Source organism: Micropterus salmoides, unplaced genomic scaffold, assembly GCF_014851395.1.
Source record: "Micropterus salmoides isolate LMB-PRFRI ecotype aquatic unplaced genomic scaffold, ASM1485139v1 Ms_hic_scaffold_4323, whole genome shotgun sequence".
Taxonomy (NCBI): domain Eukaryota; kingdom Metazoa; phylum Chordata; class Actinopteri; order Centrarchiformes; family Centrarchidae; genus Micropterus; species Micropterus salmoides.
In genome coordinates, this window is record NW_024043733.1 from 64,264 (window position 1) to 72,651 (window position 8,388).

General features: G+C 54.2%; 5 non-coding genes across 5 annotated transcripts; all 5 read right to left on the minus strand.

Annotated features, from left to right (window-relative positions):
- Positions 1–68: 68 nt before the first annotated feature.
- trnad-guc lies at positions 69–140 on the minus strand. Its single transcript has one exon. It is a non-coding gene; the product is annotated as a tRNA-Asp (tRNA).
- Positions 141–1,764: 1,624 nt separating this feature from the next.
- On the minus strand, positions 1,765–1,836 carry trnad-guc. The gene has a single exon. It is a non-coding gene; the product is annotated as a tRNA-Asp (tRNA).
- Positions 1,837–3,850: 2,014 nt separating this feature from the next.
- On the minus strand, positions 3,851–3,922 carry trnad-guc. Its single transcript has one exon. It is a non-coding gene; the product is annotated as a tRNA-Asp (tRNA).
- Positions 3,923–5,152: 1,230 nt separating this feature from the next.
- trnad-guc lies at positions 5,153–5,224 on the minus strand. Its single transcript has one exon. It is a non-coding gene; the product is annotated as a tRNA-Asp (tRNA).
- Positions 5,225–6,455: 1,231 nt separating this feature from the next.
- Positions 6,456–6,527, minus strand: trnad-guc. Its single transcript has one exon. It is a non-coding gene; the product is annotated as a tRNA-Asp (tRNA).
- Between the last annotated feature and the right edge of the window lie 1,861 nt (positions 6,528–8,388).

Here is an 8,388-nt window from a genome sequence, read left to right on the forward strand (position 1 = left end):
GCTCGATGCTGCTGTTATTCTTTTGGTCTTTCTTGGTGAATAATCAGCAGCTGGTAGAAAAGTCCAGTCTCCCCGTCGGGGAATCGAACCCCGGTCTTCCGCGTGACAGGCGGAGATACTGTCCACTATACTAACGAGGACGGCGCCCACGCTGACCTTGGCACGTGTGTCGGGCAGACTCTGCCCGTCATTTTGTCACGCAGCGTAGCGCAGGGCGTTGACTTCAAGCCCTCACTCTTCTTCGATATGACCCTTTTTGGCGATGAGGCCCGATTGACACTGCTCTCCTTTGGCCAGTGCAGGGTGCAGAGGAGCGGTGTAGTGCGGCAGAACTTGGGTAGGCTGAAGACCAGCCGAGCTGCTGCACGCTGGATTAGCTGCAGAGGTCGGCACATGCAGGCTCAGCAGCCAGGAGCCAGTTGCGGGAGTTTAGGCCCGAGATGATTATGCAACTTGATCCCATAGACACTCAGCAGTTGTTTAAAGACAGCCTAATGCTGTAGTTTGCTACTGTCCACTATACTAACGAGGACGGCGCCAACGCTGACCTTGGCACGTGTGTCGGGCAGACTCTGCCCGTCATTTTGTCACGCAGCGTAGCGCAGGGCGTTGACTTCAAGCCCTCACTCTTCTTCGATATGACCCTTTTTGGCGATGAGGCCCGATTGACACTGCTCTCCTTTGGCCAGTGCAGGGTGCAGAGGAGCGGTGTAGTGCGGCAGAACTTGGGTAGGCTGAAGACCAGCCGAGCTGCTGCACGCTGGATTAGCTGCAGAGGTCGGCACATGCAGGCTCAGCAGCCAGGAGCCAGTTGCGGGAGTTTAGGCCCGAGATGATTATGCAACTTGATCCCATAGACACTCAGCAGTTGTTTAAAGACAGCCTAATGCTGTAGTTTGCTACTGTCCACTATACTAACGAGGACGGCGCCAACGCTGACCTTGGCACGTGTGTCGGGCAGACTCTGCCCGTCATTTTGTCACGCAGCGTAGCGCAGGGCGTTGACTTCAAGCCCTCACTCTTCTTCGATATGACCCTTTTTGGCGATGAGGCCCGATTGACACTGCTCTCCTTTGGCCAGTGCAGGGTGCAGAGGAGCGGTGTAGTGCGGCAGAACTTGGGTAGGCTGAAGACCAGCCGAGCTGCTGCACGCTGGATTAGCTGCAGAGGTCGGCACATGCAGGCTCAGCAGCCAGGAGCCAGTTGCGGGAGTTTAGGCCCGAGATGATTATGCAACTTGATCCCATAGACACTCAGCAGTTGTTTAAAGACAGCCTAATGCTGTAGTTTGCTACTGGAGCCAGGACCGCAAACAGTCGCGATTTTGTCGAGGGGTAGCTGGGACACCTTTGGAGTGAGGGAGTATCAAGCCGATTGGCAGTAGCAGGCTGGGGTGTAGGCTTTGACCATGCCCGGGGTGTAGGATGCGTGTGAGCCAATTGCAGATTCTCTCCAAGTTGTCCTGTAAACGCGCTATAAAAAGCAAACTGTACTCACTCAGATTTTTTGACAGCCGCACAATGTATAGCTCCGGGGTACACAATACAACACGACTTGCTAATAAAGGCGACAGACAGGAACTGAGAAATTGACTCATACAGTCAAGTGTTGCTATTGCCTTTTTCTGCTTGGCTTATTGTCTTTTGTTAATGGGGAAGCTAAGCATATCCTCGCCTCGGTCGGACAGCGGCGTCACGCTCGATGCTGCTGTTATTCTTTTGGTCTTTCTTGGTGAATAATCAGCAGCTGGTAGAAAAGTCCAGTCTCCCCGTCGGGGAATCGAACCCCGGTCTTCCGCGTGACAGGCGGAGATACTGTCCACTATACTAACGAGGACGGCGCCCACGCTGACCTTGGCACGTGTGTCGGGCAGACTCTGCCCGTCATTTGTCACGCAGCGTAGCGCAGGGCGTTGACTTCAAGCCCTCACTCTTCTTCGATATGACCCTTTTTGGCGATGAGGCCCGATTGACACTGCTCTCCTTTGGCCAGTGCAGGGTGCAGAGGAGCGGTGTAGTGCGGCAGAACTTGGGTAGGCTGAAGACCAGCCGAGCTGCTGCACGCTGGATTAGCTGCAGAGGTCGGCACATGCAGGCTCAGCAGCCAGGAGCCAGTTGCGGGAGTTTAGGCCCGAGATGATTATGCAACTTGATCCCATAGACACTCAGCAGTTGTTTAAAGACAGCCTAATGCTGTAGTTTGCTACTGTCCACTATACTAACGAGGACGGCGCCAACGCTGACCTTGGCACGTGTGTCGGGCAGACTCTGCCCGTCATTTTGTCACGCAGCGTAGCGCAGGGCGTTGACTTCAAGCCCTCACTCTTCTTCGATATGACCCTTTTTGGCGATGAGGCCCGATTGACACTGCTCTCCTTTGGCCAGTGCAGGGTGCAGAGGAGCGGTGTAGTGCGGCAGAACTTGGGTAGGCTGAAGACCAGCCGAGCTGCTGCACGCTGGATTAGCTGCAGAGGTCGGCACATGCAGGCTCAGCAGCCAGGAGCCAGTTGCGGGAGTTTAGGCCCGAGATGATTATGCAACTTGATCCCATAGACACTCAGCAGTTGTTTAAAGACAGCCTAATGCTGTAGTTTGCTACTGTCCACTATACTAACGAGGACGGCGCCAACGCTGACCTTGGCACGTGTGTCGGGCAGACTCTGCCCGTCATTTTGTCACGCAGCGTAGCGCAGGGCGTTGACTTCAAGCCCTCACTCTTCTTCGATATGACCCTTTTTGGCGATGAGGCCCGATTGACACTGCTCTCCTTTGGCCAGTGCAGGGTGCAGAGGAGCGGTGTAGTGCGGCAGAACTTGGGTAGGCTGAAGACCAGCCGAGCTGCTGCACGCTGGATTAGCTGCAGAGGTCGGCACATGCAGGCTCAGCAGCCAGGAGCCAGTTGCGGGAGTTTAGGCCCGAGATGATTATGCAACTTGATCCCATAGACACTCAGCAGTTGTTTAAAGACAGCCTAATGCTGTAGTTTGCTACTGTCCACTATACTAACGAGGACGGCGCCAACGCTGACCTTGGCACGTGTGTCGGGCAGACTCTGCCCGTCATTTTGTCACGCAGCGTAGCGCAGGGCGTTGACTTCAAGCCCTCACTCTTCTTCGATATGACCCTTTTTGGCGATGAGGCCCGATTGACACTGCTCTCCTTTGGCCAGTGCAGGGTGCAGAGGAGCGGTGTAGTGCGGCAGAACTTGGGTAGGCTGAAGACCAGCCGAGCTGCTGCACGCTGGATTAGCTGCAGAGGTCGGCACATGCAGGCTCAGCAGCCAGGAGCCAGTTGCGGGAGTTTAGGCCCGAGATGATTATGCAACTTGATCCCATAGACACTCAGCAGTTGTTTAAAGACAGCCTAATGCTGTAGTTTGCTACTGGAGCCAGGACCGCAAACAGTCGCGATTTTGTCGAGGGGTAGCTGGGACACCTTTGGAGTGAGGGAGTATCAAGCCGATTGGCAGTAGCAGGCTGGGGTGTAGGCTTTGACCATGCCCGGGGTGTAGGATGCGTGTGAGCCAATTGCAGATTCTCTCCAAGTTGTCCTGTAAACGCGCTATAAAAAGCAAACTGTACTCACTCAGATTTTTGACAGCCGCACAATGTATAGCTCCGGGGTACACAATACAACACGACTTGCTAATAAAGGCGACAGACAGGAACTGAGAAATTGACTCATACAGTCAAGTGTTGCTATTGCCTTTTTCTGCTTGGCTTATTGTCTTTTGTTAATGGGGAAGCTAAGCATATCCTCGCCTCGGTCGGACAGCGGCGTCACGCTCGATGCTGCTGTTATTCTTTTGGTCTTTCTTGGTGAATAATCAGCAGCTGGTAGAAAAGTCCAGTCTCCCCGTCGGGGAATCGAACCCCGGTCTTCCGCGTGACAGGCGGAGATACTGTCCACTATACTAACGAGGACGGCGCCCACGCTGACCTTGGCACGTGTGTCGGGCAGACTCTGCCGTCATTTTGTCACGCAGCGTAGCGCAGGGCGTTGACTTCAAGCCCTCACTCTTCTTCGATATGACCCTTTTTGGCGATGAGGCCCGATTGACACTGCTCTCCTTTGGCCAGTGCAGGGTGCAGAGGAGCGGTGTAGTGCGGCAGAACTTGGGTAGGCTGAAGACCAGCCGAGCTGCTGCACGCTGGATTAGCTGCAGAGGTCGGCACATGCAGGCTCAGCAGCCAGGAGCCAGTTGCGGGAGTTTAGGCCCGAGATGATTATGCAACTTGATCCCATAGACACTCAGCAGTGTTTAAAGACAGCCTAATGCTGTAGTTTGCTACTGTCCACTATACTAACGAGGACGGCGCCAACGCTGACCTTGGCACGTGTGTCGGGCAGACTCTGCCCGTCATTTTGTCACGCAGCGTAGCGCAGGGCGTTGACTTCAAGCCCTCACTCTTCTTCGATATGACCCTTTTTGGCGATGAGGCCCGATTGACACTGCTCTCCTTTGGCCAGTGCAGGGTGCAGAGGAGCGGTGTAGTGCGGCAGAACTTGGGTAGGCTGAAGACCAGCCGAGCTGCTGCACGCTGGATTAGCTGCAGAGGTCGGCACATGCAGGCTCAGCAGCCAGGAGCCAGTTGCGGGAGTTTAGGCCCGAGATGATTATGCAACTTGATCCCATAGACACTCAGCAGTTGTTTAAAGACAGCCTAATGCTGTAGTTTGCTACTGGAGCCAGGACCGCAAACAGTCGCGATTTTGTCGAGGGGTAGCTGGGACACCTTTGGAGTGAGGGAGTATCAAGCCGATTGGCAGTAGCAGGCTGGGGTGTAGGCTTTGACCATGCCCGGGGTGTAGGATGCGTGTGAGCCAATTGCAGATTCTCTCCAAGTTGTCCTGTAAACGCGCTATAAAAAGCAAACTGTACTCACTCAGATTTTTTGACAGCCGCACAATGTATAGCTCCGGGGTACACAATACAACACGACTTGCTAATAAAGGCGACAGACAGGAACTGAGAAATTGACTCATACAGTCAAGTGTTGCTATTGCCTTTTTCTGCTTGGCTTATTGTCTTTTGTTAATGGGGAAGCTAAGCATATCCTCGCCTCGGTCGGACAGCGGCGTCACGCTCGATGCTGCTGTTATTCTTTTGGTCTTTCTTGGTGAATAATCAGCAGCTGGTAGAAAAGTCCAGTCTCCCCGTCGGGGAATCGAACCCCGGTCTTCCGCGTGACAGGCGGAGATACTGTCCACTATACTAACGAGGACGGCGCCCACGCTGACCTTGGCACGTGTGTCGGGCAGACTCTGCCCGTCATTTTGTCACGCAGCGTAGCGCAGGGCGTTGACTTCAAGCCCTCACTCTTCTTCGATATGACCCTTTTTGGCGATGAGGCCCGATTGACACTGCTCTCCTTTGGCCAGTGCAGGGTGCAGAGGAGCGGTGTAGTGCGGCAGAACTTGGGTAGGCTGAAGACCAGCCGAGCTGCTGCACGCTGGATTAGCTGCAGAGGTCGGCACATGCAGGCTCAGCAGCCAGGAGCCAGTTGCGGGAGTTTAGGCCCGAGATGATTATGCAACTTGATCCCATAGACACTCAGCAGTTGTTTAAAGACAGCCTAATGCTGTAGTTTGCTACTGTCCACTATACTAACGAGGACGGCGCCAACGCTGACCTTGGCACGTGTGTCGGGCAGACTCTGCCCGTCATTTTGTCACGCAGCGTAGCGCAGGGCGTTGACTTCAAGCCCTCACTCTTCTTCGATATGACCCTTTTTGGCGATGAGGCCCGATTGACACTGCTCTCCTTTGGCCAGTGCAGGGTGCAGAGGAGCGGTGTAGTGCGGCAGAACTTGGGTAGGCTGAAGACCAGCCGAGCTGCTGCACGCTGGATTAGCTGCAGAGGTCGGCACATGCAGGCTCAGCAGCCAGGAGCCAGTTGCGGGAGTTTAGGCCCGAGATGATTATGCAACTTGATCCCATAGACACTCAGCAGTTGTTTAAAGACAGCCTAATGCTGTAGTTTGCTACTGGAGCCAGGACCGCAAACAGTCGCGATTTTGTCGAGGGGTAGCTGGGACACCTTTGGAGTGAGGGAGTATCAAGCCGATTGGCAGTAGCAGGCTGGGGTGTAGGCTTTGACCATGCCCGGGGTGTAGGATGCGTGTGAGCCAATTGCAGATTCTCTCCAAGTTGTCCTGTAAACGCGCTATAAAAAGCAAACTGTACTCACTCAGATTTTTTGACAGCCGCACAATGTATAGCTCCGGGGTACACATACAACACGACTTGCTAATAAAGGCGACAGACAGGAACTGAGAAATTGACTCATACAGTCAAGTGTTGCTATTGCCTTTTTCTGCTTGGCTTATTGTCTTTTGTTAATGGGGAAGCTAAGCATATCCTCGCCTCGGTCGGACAGCGGCGTCACGCTCGATGCTGCTGTTATTCTTTTGGTCTTTCTTGGTGAATAATCAGCAGCTGGTAGAAAAGTCCAGTCTCCCCGTCGGGGAATCGAACCCCGGTCTTCCGCGTGACAGGCGGAGATACTGTCCACTATACTAACGAGGACGGCGCCCACGCTGACCTTGGCACGTGTGTCGGGCAGACTCTGCCCGTCATTTCGTCACGCAGCGTAGCGCAGGGCGTTGACTTCAAGCCCTCACTCTTCTTCGATATGACCCTTTTTGGCGATGAGGCCCGATTGACACTGCTCTCCTTTGGCCAGTGCAGGGTGCAGAGGAGCGGTGTAGTGCGGCAGAACTTGGGTAGGCTGAAGACCAGCCGAGCTGCTGCACGCTGGATTAGCTGCAGAGGTCGGCACATGAGGCTCAGCAGCCAGGAGCCAGTTGCGGGAGTTTAGGCCCGAGATGATTATGCAACTTGATCCCATAGACACTCAGCAGTTGTTTAAAGACAGCCTAATGCTGTAGTTTGCTACTGTCCACTATACTAACGAGGACGGCGCCAACGCTGACCTTGGCACGTGTGTCGGGCAGACTCTGCCCGTCATTTTGTCACGCAGCGTAGCGCAGGGCGTTGACTTCAAGCCCTCACTCTTCTTCGATATGACCCTTTTTGGCGATGAGGCCCGATTGACACTGCTCTCCTTTGGCCATGCAGGGTGCAGAGGAGCGGTGTAGTGCGGCAGAACTTGGGTAGGCTGAAGACCAGCCGAGCTGCTGCACGCTGGATTAGCTGCAGAGGTCGGCACATGCAGGCTCAGCAGCCAGGAGCCATTTGCGGGAGTTTAGGCCCGAGATGATATGCAACTTGATCCCATAGACACTCAGCAGTTGTTTAAAGACAGCCTAATGCTGTAGTTTGCTACTGTCCACTATACTAACGAGGACGGCGCCAACGCTGACCTTGGCACGTGTGTCGGGCAGACTCTGCCCGTCATTTTGTCACGCAGCGTAGCGCAGGGCGTTGACTTCAAGCCCTCACTCTTCTTCGATATGACCCTTTTTGGCGATGAGGCCCGATTGACACTGCTCTCCTTTGGCCAGTGCAGGGTGCAGAGGAGCGGTGTAGTGCGGCAGAACTTGGGTAGGCTGAAGACCAGAGCTGCTGCACGCTGGATTAGCTGCAGAGGTCGGCACATGCAGGCTCAGCAGCCAGGAGCCAGTTGCGGGAGTTTAGGCCCGAGATGATTATGCAACTTGATCCCATAGACACTCAGCAGTTGTTTAAAGACAGCCTAATGCTGTAGTTTGCTACTGGAGCCAGGACCGCAAACAGTCGCGATTTTGTCGAGGGGTAGCTGGGACACCTTTGGAGTGAGGGAGTATCAAGCCGATTGGCAGTAGCAGGCTGGGGTGTAGGCTTTGACCATGCCCGGGGTGTAGGATGCGTGTGAGCCAATTGCAGATTCTCTCCAAGTTGTCCTGTAAACGCGCTATAAAAAGCAAACTGTACTCACTCAGATTTTTGACAGCCGCACAATGTATAGCTCCGGGGTACACAATACAACACGACTTGCTAATAAAGGCGACAGACAGGAACTGAGAAATTGACTCATACAGTCAAGTGTTGCTATTGCCTTTTTCTGCTTGGCTTATTGTCTTTTGTTAATGGGGAAGCTAAGCATATCCTCGCCTCGGTCGGACAGCGGCGTCACGCTCGATGCTGCTGTTATTCTTTTGGTCTTTCTTGGTGAATAATCAGCAGCTGGTAGAAAAGTCCAGTCTCCCGTCGGGGAATCGAACCCGGTCTTCCGCGTGACAGGCGGAGATACTGTCCACTATACTAACGAGGACGGCGCCCACGCTGACCTTGGCACGTGTGTCGGGCAGACTCTGCCGTCATTTGTCACGCAGCGTAGCGCAGGGCGTTGACTTCAAGCCCTCACTCTTCTTCGATATGACCCTTTTTGGCGATGAGGCCGATTGACACTGCTCTCCTTTGGCCAGTGCAGGGTGCAGAGGAGCGG